General features: G+C 46.7%; 1 protein-coding gene across 19 annotated transcripts in view; it reads right to left on the bottom strand.

The window, feature by feature from the left end:
• APBB2 (amyloid beta precursor protein binding family B member 2) overlaps nt 1-13,574 on the bottom strand; it is a 360,572-nt gene that overhangs the window by 20,244 nt on the left and 326,754 nt on the right. The window contains exon 1 of one of the 19 annotated variants that reach the window (XM_082390541.1): nt 12,325-12,444. The exons of 17 other annotated variants lie outside the window; for them this stretch is intronic. The gene's annotated coding sequence lies outside the window, so the exon portion shown is untranslated. Of the gene's footprint in view, nt 1-12,283; nt 12,445-13,574 lie in introns of those variants that run through there. One more of the 19 variants, XM_082390540.1, reaches the window with a different exon arrangement.

Raw genomic sequence — 13,574 nt, 5'->3', positions numbered from 1 at the left:
CAACATATCAACCTGGGGAGGTAATCAAGCCTAAAATATCACAGTGAAATACAGGAAACCATTTGCAGTGAACAGAGGCAGAGCACTTATCCTCATTCTCCAGCTCCACCTGCTGCCAATAAAAAAACGTATGGAAACAATGACATGGCAACAGCCTTACCTGCTTTACCAACGCTTCTGACATCCTATTAATAGAGCTACAACATTACACTCCAGGTACTTTCACGGAACTGCATCCACAGAGGGCAACAGAGCAGGAGGGGGCGGAAGCAGGGCAGCCGGCCAACGGCGGAGGTGGGACGAGGCCGGGCCAGTAAACGAGCTTAAAGGTGAGAAAACAGATTTGTGCCGGGGAAGAGAGGGGTGGAAGGTGGAGAGGAGCCGACAGCAATTTGGAGTCTGGGGCTGAACGTTTTTGAGTTCCATCCCCAGAGCTGCTCTGAGCTGCCAGAGCAACGCTAATTTCGCCACTTAACCTCCCGACCCAGAGTGCTCACCACCCCCTGCTGGTCTCAGCACAGCCAATTTGAAGGGGCCCGAGGACAGAGCCCCAAGTCAGTCACAGGCATGCATCCCACTTGAACAGAATGAAGAGGCGGATAATGAGGAGGAAAGGCAGAAAGCTGCCCTTGCAGGGGCCCTGCGGCCAGGGTCACGGAGCGGCCAACAGGACCCTGCGGAGATGAGGGCTGAAATCACGGTGTGAAAGAGCAAGCACGGCCCGCCACTGGGCAGAGAGGTGAAGCTGTCCACCCGGATACCGAACAGCGACAATGACATCTTATCAAATGGGGGGAAGGCAAGCCAGCAAACAACCCAACAGTGACAATGACATCTTATCAAATGGGGGGAAGGCAAGCCAGCAAACAACCCAGGTCGCAGATATAAGGTCTTACAGGAAAAACAACAAATGTTTGAGTGTGCATTTTAATAGATGCGTGGCAACAAATCTGGAACAACTTAACATCCAACTGTCAACTCTTACCTGGTGGGGGGATTACAGAGGACTGTATTTAATATAGTCGTTCAAATATTATACAATAAGAAGACGTGACTTTTGTAGTACAAATATGTAAACATCTACCTCAACACCTGAGGAAAACCACCTGTGACACGCATGCCCCGAGGCGCAGGTAACCACCCTGCAGTAGATGTGACGACCGCAATCACACTCCCAGCGACTACCAGACTACCATTCACTGAGCTCCGGCTCTGTGGTGCCCTAACAGCAACCTGACAAGGCAGATACGACTGTTCTGACAGAAAAGGAAACAAGCTCAGAGGAGTTGAGCGACTTGACCAAGGTACACGGGAAGTCAGCGTCTGACTGTAGGCCTTCAGGACTCTCATTCTGGTCTTCTGGGAATGCGCCTAGGACGGGAACCCCACGCTTCTTCACAGTCCTGAAGAATCACCTCACAGTTTGTCTCCCAAATGAGCCAGCACGCTGCTATGCACAGGTGTTCAAGATGGGGCAAAGGGTTTGCAACTGGGGTTTTAGGTAAATGGGGGACCCCCCCCGCCGAGGCCTGTGAGCTTTTGCACAGGAAGAAGGTAGCTGAAAATTCCCAAGAGAGGCCCTTTAGCTCAGTAAGCAGTCAGAGCTGTGTTCAAATCCTGCTGGTTACTTACCTTCTCTTTTTCCTGGGGTCCCTCTCTGTGCCCCTTGGAACCTGTTTCCTCGTCAGTGAAAAAGGGACAAGGGCCCCTGGCTCAGGGTAATCATGCGAACTCAATTAGATGAGATGGTGTGTGCAAAGAATGCGTGTTCTGTTACAAGTGCGACAGACTGCGTCACTATAGTTATCAGCCCCAGGTCATCTGACAGTGTCACGTCTCAGCTGGGTCGTGCTGGGCAGCGTTTGAGACGAAATGTCTCCCACAGAAGGGAGGTCACTTGGGGGAGTATTTGTGGCCTCTCCTCAGATTTACTGGGCACCACTTACCATAGCATTGAGGGCACCTCCCTCCACCTCGAGCCTGCCTCTCTGCACTGCCGCACTATCAAAACCAGTCTTTGGAGGCAATTTAGATCATCAGCAAAGGATCCAAAGACCTGGACACCAGTCTCAGTTTGAGTAAACACTCTGTAAGTCACTTAACCTCAATCTTGGGTTTCTTATCTAAGATCACATGCTCTTGCAATCTCCTAATGCTCAGATTTTTATCAGAAAAGAATTCAAGTGCTTTGACTCTTACTACAAAAATGAATGGGCAGCATTTCTCTGACTAACTTTTGATTTATGCCAGGTGCTTTTAATTTTTTTATTCTTAATAAAAAGCCTGTGCCTAGTATAGGTAGTATACTTAAGTAACCTTAAGTCTAGACCCCCAAGGACGCAGTCTGTTTCTTTTGTGTATAATTATTATTGGCGCCTTGGATATTTGAAATCAGACCCATTACCAGTGATTCACTTAAGGAAATGACATCAATATGTAGCCACTATGCTTTTCCCTGAGGGCAGTACTCAGAAAAATGACACTGAACTTTTAACAATGTTAATTTGTTTGGGGTTAATAGACACTGCTTGATTTAAGTGTTGAAGAGAAAACCAGCCATAAATAGGGACTTCAGAGAGATCTCTGAAATGTCATTTGAAAAATGCAGCAGAGTCCTAGTGGCAGCTGCTTCACCAATTCGACACCTTGTAATGTGCTGGGGAAGAAACATCAGCCCAAAGTTGGGCTTCTGCGTGAAGCGCCATTCTGAGAGCAGGGAAGGCTCAATTTAGAGTCAGGTGCAAGCTTACTCCCGTCTCACTATACAAGATGCCAGTGGGAAGAATTCAACCCCATGATGAATTCCACACCAGCCTCACACCTGAAGGCTGCCTGATCTCCACGCTCTCGGCGGCTGTTTCTTGGGAAAATGAACGGAGGAGTAATTGGCAATGTTTTCATTAAAATAAGCCTGAAATAACAGAACTACTTGGCATGTGTAACCGGGCACCCAAATGAATAGGAAATTCCTCAAAAAAAAAAAAAAATAGCATACCAGAATAACAATGTCTACTCCAGCTCTTTGGAAGAGGACGCATCTCCCCAGCACAGCCACCTACTTCGTATGCAATGCACACCGTCTACTTTTCACAAACTAAGCACGTAAAGCAAAGACTTGCCAGGGTACTTCTCGCTCCATGTTTGCAGAACTCTCTGCTTCATACTACTTTTTGATGCTCGTCTGTCATCACTGAGAGTCTTTTGAGCCTTCTGAGTGCCAGCACAGACCAGCATTATCCACATGGCAATGAAGTAAAGACATAAAACTTCATGTCATGAAAGCTCTCAAACCAACTCATGAACCTGACAGTTTCTCTTTTTCCCCAGCTTCAAGTTTTTTGTCCCTGACATTTATTCACTGTCTGCATTTGGTCAAGGCCCTTAGCCTCTTTGTTCTTCAGTCTCCTCGTCTGTGAAACGGGAGCAATAAGTGGTACTACTCATTTCCTAAGAGCGCTGTGAGGATCGCACCCATGAACCCGGGTCAGACTCTCACAGCAGGACGGCGTGCAGTGTGGACCTGATGGGTACGCTGAGTAGTGCCGTTACCAGCTGAGGGGGAGGAGGGGGAGGAGGGGGCGGAGGGAGAGGAGAGGGGGAGGAGGGGGAGGAGGTCTGCCAAGAGGAAGGTTTCTAACCTGTTTTGGATCATGGAACCTTTTGGACTCTGATGAAAACACTCCAGATAGAAATACATACAGACCCACACTTTCACACACCATCGCAAGGGGGTGGGGGAGAAAGTTCAATAATCCCTGAAACTCATTCACAGACCCCTTTAGAATCCACACCCTGCAGGTGAAAGAGCTCCGAACTGAATTCTAAGTTTATGCAAATTTACCTTCTGGTGCCTAGTGTGTTTCAGAAAATGCAGCTCAGGGAAAGGTTCTGTCCTTCCCAGAACGAAACGGCAGCAGGAACACCTCTCTCTGACAAGTGTACCTTCCTTTGCAAAACGAGTATCCTTCCCGCCTCCCTGCTCCTGTCTCCCCCTATCCCCCACCCCAGCACCAGGGAGCCTGTTAACTGATGACTGGCAGACACAGGCCTTCTCGTTCCAACTAGAATAAGTGTGAAGTTGAGGATCTAAAGTGGTTTAAGGTTATTGAAATTCAAGGCACATTCTTCTAAACAAAGGACTTTCTCATGCCGCTAGAGAGAAGACACAATAGTTACCAGTCAGCTTACTAATGAGGCAAAAAAGGATATTTGAGAGCAACCAGGAAATGAGAATTTTTTTAAGTGCATCTTTGAAGACAGCAAGAATTAACGAGCGTCTGCTTTCGTCTGTGCTGTATTACAGTTAAAAACAAAAACCAAAAAACCTTGCTTCTCTGAATATCTGAGCAAAAAGAGAATACACACGCACAACTTATATTTAGTTCTCAAGTGAGAGATAATTCATGCCACATTATGGTTTCACGGTATAAAGTTTAGGGCACAATCAAAGGATAAAATTAATGTAAAATATACCTGAAACCATGCGCTGGCTTCCTTCCTGAAAGTAGAGATGGTAAAACAAAAAACAAAATACTTGATACCCATAAGGCCCCTATCTGACAAGGTTTGAGAACAAGGGAATATTTAAAGGTTTTGGTACAGAGGGGGGAAGATGACAGTTCCCCGTACTGGGAAAGTGGTTTCCACGCAAGAAGTGCCACGAGGGCACCAACCACTGGCAGGGTACAGACCAGGCTCTGAGTTAAAACCACGGCAAGCCTGTGGGTGAATTCCCTTCAACTCCATGCACCCAGTCTCACGGAGGGCCTCTTGTGGGGAAGACACATTCTTAAATCTGTTTCTAAACTTTCAAGAGGCTTTAGGGCTATACCTATATAGCCAATCCCCACTCCTTTGTGCAGACAGAAGAAATACTAGTACAGATAACACAAAAAGCCAAAAGACATTTGGCCTTCACTTAAATTATGGAAACTTACATGTAGATACAAGAATCCCTAATACTCTGTAAACTCAATAATACCTACACAAAAATAGACATCAACACTAGAATGACTGATTGCTAAAAGCAAAATTAACACTAGCGGTTCCCATTTTATTCAATCTGCCACCCAGCCAGCCTCTGTTCTTGGTGCACATTAACGCCAAGCCACACAATAACCTTGAAGGGGAGCCTCGCGACTCTCATTTTATGAGAGAATCTAAGGTTCAAAACCCCGGAGCTAGAAAGTGGTGGATCCACAAATGGGAGACAGGTTGGCCTGCCTGGTCTCGCCTTTGCTCTGTGTTTTGGGGGCACCTGAGCCTGCCTCCTTCCCAATGAATGGGCTCTCCTCAGGACCTCACCCCTTGATGAAGAAAGGTGGCCTCAGCTTTCTGCTCCTGTCTCCATCCCTATTGGATTTTTGGTTCCACCACAGCTGGACCTGGTGACAAAAACTGTGTTGTGGGACTTCCCTGGTGGTGCAGTGGTTAAGAATCCGCCTGCCAATGCAGGGGACACGGGTTCGATCCCTGGTCTGGGAAGATCCCATATGCCACGGAGCAACTAAGCTCCTGCGCCACAACTACGGAAGCCCGTGTGCCTACAGCCCGTGATCCGCAACAAGAGCAGCCACCGCAGTGAGAAGCCCGCGCACCGCAACGAAGAGGAGCCCCCGCTCGCTGCAACTAGAGAAAGCCTGCGTGTAGCAACGAAGACCCAATGCAAGAAGGGAGGGAGGGAGGGAGGGAGGGAGGGAGGGAGGGAGGAAGGAAGGAAGGGAGGAAGGAAGATCTCCTGGTATTAAGAAATTGTTTAAAAAAAAAAAAGTGCTGTGTTTGGTCTAAATAACTTTTCAGGGCAAAGGCTGAGGATTTCATTCTTTACACAGCAGACATTTATCCTGTTGCTCCCCTGCTTATGACTCTTCCCCCACCTAACCCCAAACTCCGCATCTGTTATTCTGGCCTCACTTCCCGCCTCACCCACACTTGCTGGGCTCCAGCCATACTCTGTTCACAAACACGCCCACCGCTTCTGCCTTGGAGCCTATGTGCTCACTGTTCCTGCTGCCTGGACACTTAGTCCCCCAGATCTCCCATGAAGGACTCCCTCTCATCGTCATCACCTCCAGAAGACCCCTCCGGACTACCCAGTCACCACCAACTCTCAAGGCATCTAAAACTACCCTGCTTATTTGTTTACTGTCTGTCCTTCCTCCTGCCCCACAAAAAAGTAAAATCCACGCGAACAGCAACGTTTCTGCCTTGTTCACTCACCACCATGGGTAAGTGTTCACTCATCACTGCCGGGCACGTAACAGGTAATCGATAAATATTTTTTAATAAATAACTAAGTAGCATAAACAAAGGTCTTCCTCCCTTATTCCTGATCATGTTGGTAAGAGAATAATGCTGTGAATAATAGGGACTTGGCTGAATTTCTTTTTCTCCTGCTATTGTTTATTATAGCCGGTACTTTAATAATGGCTTTAGTTCACATTCCGTTCTCATGTCAATGAGAAATAATGTTAATAAAACATATTTTATCTGAATGGGCAGGAAGCGAGTTCTTAGAAGATTATTAATCTCTTGTGACTCAATTTGAAAGCAAAGCAAATCTATACTCTGATCACCTCCAGCAGAAACAACGTTTCCAGAGCCCCTAACTAGATTCCTTCTTTAGAACATCTGTCTAAATGAAAAACGGCTCCTCTGCTCCTAAAGAAATCAATATATAAATTTCCCTTGTATATTGATTTCTATCAAGATTTACTGACTCCCCAGATACTCTTCTTTATCTTTGTACTCTAAGAGAAATAAACTTTTGTTTATCATTTAGAGAAAAGACCCCAGACAACACATTTCCATACACGCGGATGCAGAGGAAGTATGGAGAGCTGGACTATATATAAGGCAGCACACAGCACCGCCCCCCAATGCCTCCTGCCCCCCAGCCAGCAGGTGCTACACTGTCTGAGCAGGGGTTAACTTCTGGATACAGTTTGAAAGAAGACACACCGTTCCTATTGGATGAGGTTACTTCTTACACACAGCTAGCCTCCTTACTCCAGCATCCTTTTTCTTTTCCCTCAAATATAATAAATCTTTAAAAAAATAAAACCACAATCCCATCACGGTAGCATCCTGTTTTTACTGTCCGAGTTCACCTTCCTTTTACTGTCCATATGTCTTCACACCTGACAAACAGAATTAACATGCCATCTCGAAGAAGCTCAAGCGTGGGTTCAGGGATGTTCAAATGACGGTCTGCCGCAGAAGTACCCCTACCAGCCTGACCTTCTTCAGGAGTGCTCTCTGGAGACTGGTTTTCAGAGCACCATAAAGCTGCCCAAAGGTGACCGAGCCTTCTTGCTTCCAAAGGACAAGATCACTATTTCAGTTGTCACTGTGGTTTCCACCCAGGTCCTTTACATCAGGGGTCGCAAACAACGGCCCCAGGACCACAGTCCATCCACTCCGTCTGCTTTTATAAACAGAGTGTCACTGGACACAGCCGTACTCCTTCATCTCCTACTGTCTAAGGCTGCTTCTGTGCCAGCATGACAGAGCTGAGGAGTTGCAACAGAGGCCACAGAGCCCCAAATATTTCATACCTGGACTTCCACAGAACAAGTGTGGAACCCTGCCCTGGATGTCGGCCTGATTCAGAGGTGCAACACACAACATGGGCAAACAGGGAGACTAGGACCAGCTCAATAACTTGCGGAGCCCAGTGCAAAATGAAAACGCAAGGCCCTGCGTGAAAAAATCATTACGAATTTCAAGATGGTAACAGCAGAGCAGTGAACCAAGCGTGTATTAAACCCGTTGCGACTGGCTGAGATGGTGGAATAATCCTTGTTACAGGTGACAAACTCCAGGGCCAGCTGGAAACTATTCCACCCAGAAACAGGAGTAAGAACTCTTCCAATTTTCAGCTTTAGAATCAAAATATCTTTTGCTCAACTAAAATGCTACATGGGTGCCCAAAATGAGAACCAGAATCAATACGGGTCTCTGCTCCAGCCGCTTTATTTTGGAAGAGTCACTAGCAGGCTATGACTCCTCTTAGCCTGCCAATGCAGGGGACACAGGTTCGATCCCTGGTCCGGGAAGATCCACATGCCGCAGAGCAACTAAGCCCCTGCGCCACACTACTGAACCTGAAAAACATTCTTTTTTCTTTTTTGGGGGGTTGCGGGGGGTGGATAAAAAACAAAATACACTGGACTCCTTGAAAACAGCATTTTCATGTAACCTGGCAAACAGATGCATGCTTTGACATGACAGAATCAGGTCAAATCAGCCCCGACTGTCAACTGTGTTCTCTGCAGCTGCTTTTCCTCTATCATAATTATTTCAGCTGTCATAATTTATTCATCCCCAGACACACTTACATGTTCTAGGGTAACAAGTCCAGGCTTCCAGATCAGAAGGGATGGCAGCCCAAGTCACTTCTGCCCCTTCTCATCTGCCTAAAATTCTGACTGCAGAAGAAATATTTCCTGCATCAATATTTTTCTGCAAACCCAAACCAAAGATGGTTTCAAAACCAAAGTTAACTGACAAAGACATTGTTAAGCTTTCATGTTCACAAATCGGAAGCTAGAAGGAGGGGCCCCCCCCAAAAAATCCCATCAGAGACCAAGTATTTCATTTCTCTACTTTTTAGATACAAGGAAATGGCTTTTCTAGCTCCCAAAATGCACAGTGAATTTCCTGCAAAGTTACTAAGGAATATTACTCTTTCTGATTTTAAATAGATATAGAACAAGTCTTATTTACAACAGAATATCTGTTGTTGGAACAATGGAGGATACTGTATATGAAATAAACAACTTCAGATGCAATTATCAATGGTATCTTATAAATCTGGAAGCAAAGGTAGAGTAATTCCATATGGATTAAAGTTTAAACCTGTCTTCTTTCTTACTTTGATCCTTCATTTTTATGACAGAACAGAGAAAATGCTCAAAGGTCTGATAACCAGTTGAGAAGGATAGTCAGGGCACTGAAGGGTGAAAATGTCCTGGAAAAAATTCCCAAATGCACAGCACTCCACTGGGTAGGGCCGCTCATCCGCACTGGAGAATAAGACAGAATTAAGTCAAGGTCTTGGTATAATATAAATTGAAAGTGAGTTGCTCGTTGCTTAATTGTCCTTATACAGTCATTATTTCTATTAATACATATATCCAACAGAAATAAACAATGAATCTAAAAATTCAGCTACGGTCCTAGGTGACTCGTGTCCTGCATCTTCCATAGTCAACCCTGCCAGTTCAATCTCCACAACCTGCTTCTCTTCATCCCCTCTGCCACCACTTTGATCTTTCCTGGACCAGGACTCGATAACTGAACCCTCAGCTTCCAGCTCAGCTCCCGACATCCATACCCCTTAACAGCATTCACTGAGATCTTTCTTCACGAAACAAATTAGATCACGGCACTCCCCTGGTTACCACCTTTCAGAGGTTTCTCATGGCATTAAAAAGAAAATTCAAACCTTCAACCATAACCAAAAAGCCCTGTATGATCCTGTCCCCCAGGCCCCAACCACCTCTTCCAACCCAGCCACATATCACTGGACTTCCTGCTCCGGGCTCCAGCCACCCTGGCCTTCTCTCACATCCTTGGACATGCTGAGCACCCCTCGTCCTTCCTCCTTCCTCCTGCTCCCCTCACACACCTGGCTTCTTCCCAGCTTTCAAGGTCAGCTCAAATGCCACCTCCTAGGATGGGCTGCCCCTTGGTGGCCCCTTTCCCCACCGAGGTACTCTCTCTCTGTTGCACTGTGCTGTTGACCTCACAGCACTTATCATGATCCATATCATCTTGCTTCCTGAATTGTTCTTCCAGCTCATCTCCTGCCTCTTTGAACCCTATCTCTCTCACTTCCTCATGTACCTCATGAGATGCCCGACACACGGATGTTCCACATCTGCTGAAGGGCAAATTAATCTATAGATTAGAAATATCAAGTACGTGTGATAATCAGAGTTAAGCCCTAAAAACAGAAAATGAAATATTTCATCTACATTCATTTAACAATTCAATTATTTATGGAGAGCGTCCTATACCAGGTACTATGTTAAGAACAAAGGAATTCAAAGAGCTAGGACTTTCTCAAAAATGTCATATTCTTTATTTGAAACAGGCAGTTGAAAAGGACAAGTTACACTACTATTTAGTACGTTTTCACGTGACCCTAGGGATCCGTGGAAAAGTCTGAAAGCCCAGACAAGTAAGAAATTAAGTATCATCAGTACACTCCCCCAAATCCATGAAAAGTAGAGAGTGCATGATAGGGGTTTTCCAACCACATTCCAGGTCTCTAAACCTAGGAGTCACCTCAACACCTGGGAAACTGGGGACAGATATAAAGCTTAGCTCAGTCAGTGGTCCAGAATGAAATTCATTTCCCTGAGGGGCTGTTCAAGATGAAAGCTACTGAGGTGAGACTAGGAGACTGCATGAAGGATAGTTTGTGAAACAGACTGGAATTACCACCTCTGAAAAAACAATGCCACTGTTCAAACTCTTTGAGAAGTCAGCTTCTCCTGGCCCTCCTTGCAGTCCCAGGCTCCTCTGAGAGGTATCCACAATCAAGGCAAGCAGGTTCAAGAAGACAGAGTCCAGCGCACAACGACCCACTGGTCTGATTAATACCTCCATCCTTGGAGTGGAGGTGACTCCGGCCCCACCTGTTTGTACCTACAGCCTGGGCTCAGCGGACCTCCCGGGCAGCAGCATCCTCCTGGCTCCCCTCGGGGTCATCCATACTGCTCCCCGGGGATGCTCCAAGTTCAGAGGACCCAAAATGGGTCCTGTGCTAGAACAGTGTGAAATCCAAGAAAGCAAGAAGGTACTTGTTGCATTTACCATTTGATCATCAGTGCCACTGCCAAGCACATAGCAAGTGTTCAATAAATGTTTGTTAAATAAATTATCCCCATTGCTCAAAAGCCAGGACTTGTTAGAATGACAGAAAAACTCATAAACGAACCAGCAGCTGTCAGAAAGGTGGGGTTCCTGGACCAAACCGGCACACACAGCCCATGCCTTCACTCTGAGCCAAGTCCAACAGCACTTTCTACAACGACAGTGGCTGATGCCTTGTAGAAAGTCTTTCCCCTACTAAGCTTGTTATACACATCTCACTTTGGACAACAAAACCGCTGGTAACTTATAAAATTACAGATGAAATTTACAAATACAGATTTAGGGCTGTTCTCCTCACAAAGCATTATGTGTCTAACTTCTTGGGAAAGGCCTCAGGACACCTCTGTCCTGAAAGGCTTCACAAAGCAAATAACAACTCAAGGGCAGTGGCAAAGATCTGAACTTTGGGGAGAAAGCTTAAAAACTGCTTTTGTGTCAGAGTAAGGCTGGAGGAGAAACTGACTGCTCCTGGTCTAAGGAAACCAGAAAGAGAACAACACAAGGAAAGCAGGCAGAATCCACCATTCATGATACTAGTCAAAGCTAGGCTGCAGCTGCAGTTATAAAGAGAAAGAAAAGACTAATGAGATTGCTCCTCCCCCGCCTCTTCCCACCCAAGGCAGTAATGAAGATTCACAGCTACCACATTAACTGGGGAATCAATAGACATGCCTGGATACAATACTGGTACAGGGAAATAGATAATACATAGAAAAGACACAGATTCCCCGAGTATCCAATCAAGTGTTGTGTTCAATATTTATGTCACGTTTTTCTTTAAAAAAAAAAAAAAAAAACCAAAAAAACCCAAACCAAAAATCTACTTTTTTTCCAGTGCCAAGAACAAGCACGTGATAAGTTGGCAGCTTTTCCTACCTTTTAGGAATTTGAGACATTTGCATGGAAGTCCACCAATATTGTAAGTCATCCAATTAAAATTATTTGAAACTGCACAGTCTTTCTACACCAAAGGATATTGCTTTTAATTCAAAAATCGAATTACCAAGATCCTGCAATATTTTTCACTCCTAATGTAGACAAGAGGACATAAACGTGGATTCATCAGAGGGCATGTGAGATGAATGCACTCATTTGCTCAATCATAACACTGGACACAACAGAAATGCCCAGGGTGGACCATGTGAACAGCCCACCCCTGAACAGCTTCCTGCCACCCTGGTAAACTGCATCAAAAGACTCCTCCACCTTCCCTCCATTTCATACAGTACTCATCCTTCCCTCCAGCAAGGCAGAAAAGACCCCTCCTCAGCCCTCCCGGCCGCCCCCAACCTCGCAAAGCACTGACTCCGGGGAAGGGAGGATGCAGCCTTTGTCCCGCGGGTCGGGTCTCCCGGGCGCAAGCTCGGGCGCCCACCCCGCCAGTTACCTCTGCGCTCACCTGCAGACAAAGGCGCGCCGCTCCCTCCCCAAGGCCCTCACCTTGGCCTCCCGGGCGGCCCTGGGGCTGGGCGAAGATGCCGCCCCCGTGCAGGGGACGAGACCAGGTTGCAGGCACCAGCCACCCCGCAGCGGTCGCTCACACCAGCTGCTGTGCGTTTCTTCCGTCCCAAGTTGAAGCAAGTACCATCCGCGCCTCCCCACGCGCGGCCCGCCCGCCGCCGCAGCCCATTGGCTGCTGAAGAGGCACGTGGGCCGCCCCCGCCCCGCCCAGCGCTCACTCCCCTGCCAGGTGCCCCCGGCCAGGTGCTCCCAGCCGCTGGGGCCAGGGCCAAGGCGCGCAAAAGAGAGGGGCGGAGTACCCCCATCCCTACCTACCCCCATTCTGTGACGAATGTTTCCCTTGTGGGACTCCCAGGACTTGGAAACTTCATCCTAATCCCACCTCTTTAAAAAGCTGACATCCCGGGCCTGAGTTTCCGGTTTCTCTTAGGACCAGGCAGACCTGCCTGATGAATGCCTGGGAGAGGGGCCGTCCTGCAACCCACAGCCAGAAAGCCTCTGCAATACTACAACTACGCAGAAGCAAACTGTAGCTTAATCAGGCAGCAAGTTTTGAACTAAGCTGAAAGTAGTTTTTACAGATTCCCTCCCAATTTACACGAAGCCCACAACAGTGGTTCACCCCTCCGCCTCTCGTAAGGCACCTTTTGTTCACTGTTGACTTAAAGCCAGGATGGCACCCCAACACTGTCATCTAGCTGGGAGCTTCCTTCCCCCCGCACATACATGGAAGCAGAAAAGTGTCCCGTTGGCTAAACAACAGCATTTAAGTAAGAGTGCTGGCCAGCCACTGGCCAAAACCGTTCTGAAAGGAAAACCCAAGGTCTCTTACTGACCATATTCTATGTGTACTGAAAGTATTTCCTTTTCCTAATTATTTCTGGGCAAGAATAAGTTATTTGAGCGATTACAAAATGAAACAGGCAGGGAACATCAGCCATGTTTTCTGCCAAATTCAAAGTTCCATACGCTCCTTTTATAAGGAAAGGAACAGAAAATACAAAATATACATGGAAAATCAAGGGAGTATGTAACTAAAAGGCCTTGGCTGGGTTTAGTAAAACACACCACAGATATACTGGAAACTCTTTTTTAATGTTCCTGTTTTAAAAGAGGATTAAACATCTCACTCATTCAACATTTATTAAGCTCTTCCTAAGTGCCAGGCTCTGTGCTGACAATTTTATATTAGGCTTTTGTGGTTAGCGACTGTTTTTCAAGGGGGGGCG

This window comes from Balaenoptera borealis (assembly GCF_965194805.1).
Source record: "Balaenoptera borealis genome assembly, chromosome: 4".
Taxonomy (NCBI): Eukaryota; Metazoa; Chordata; class Mammalia; order Artiodactyla; family Balaenopteridae; genus Balaenoptera; species Balaenoptera borealis.
Note: the sequence above shows the minus strand (reverse complement) of the source record. Positions and strands in the feature narration are given on the sequence as shown.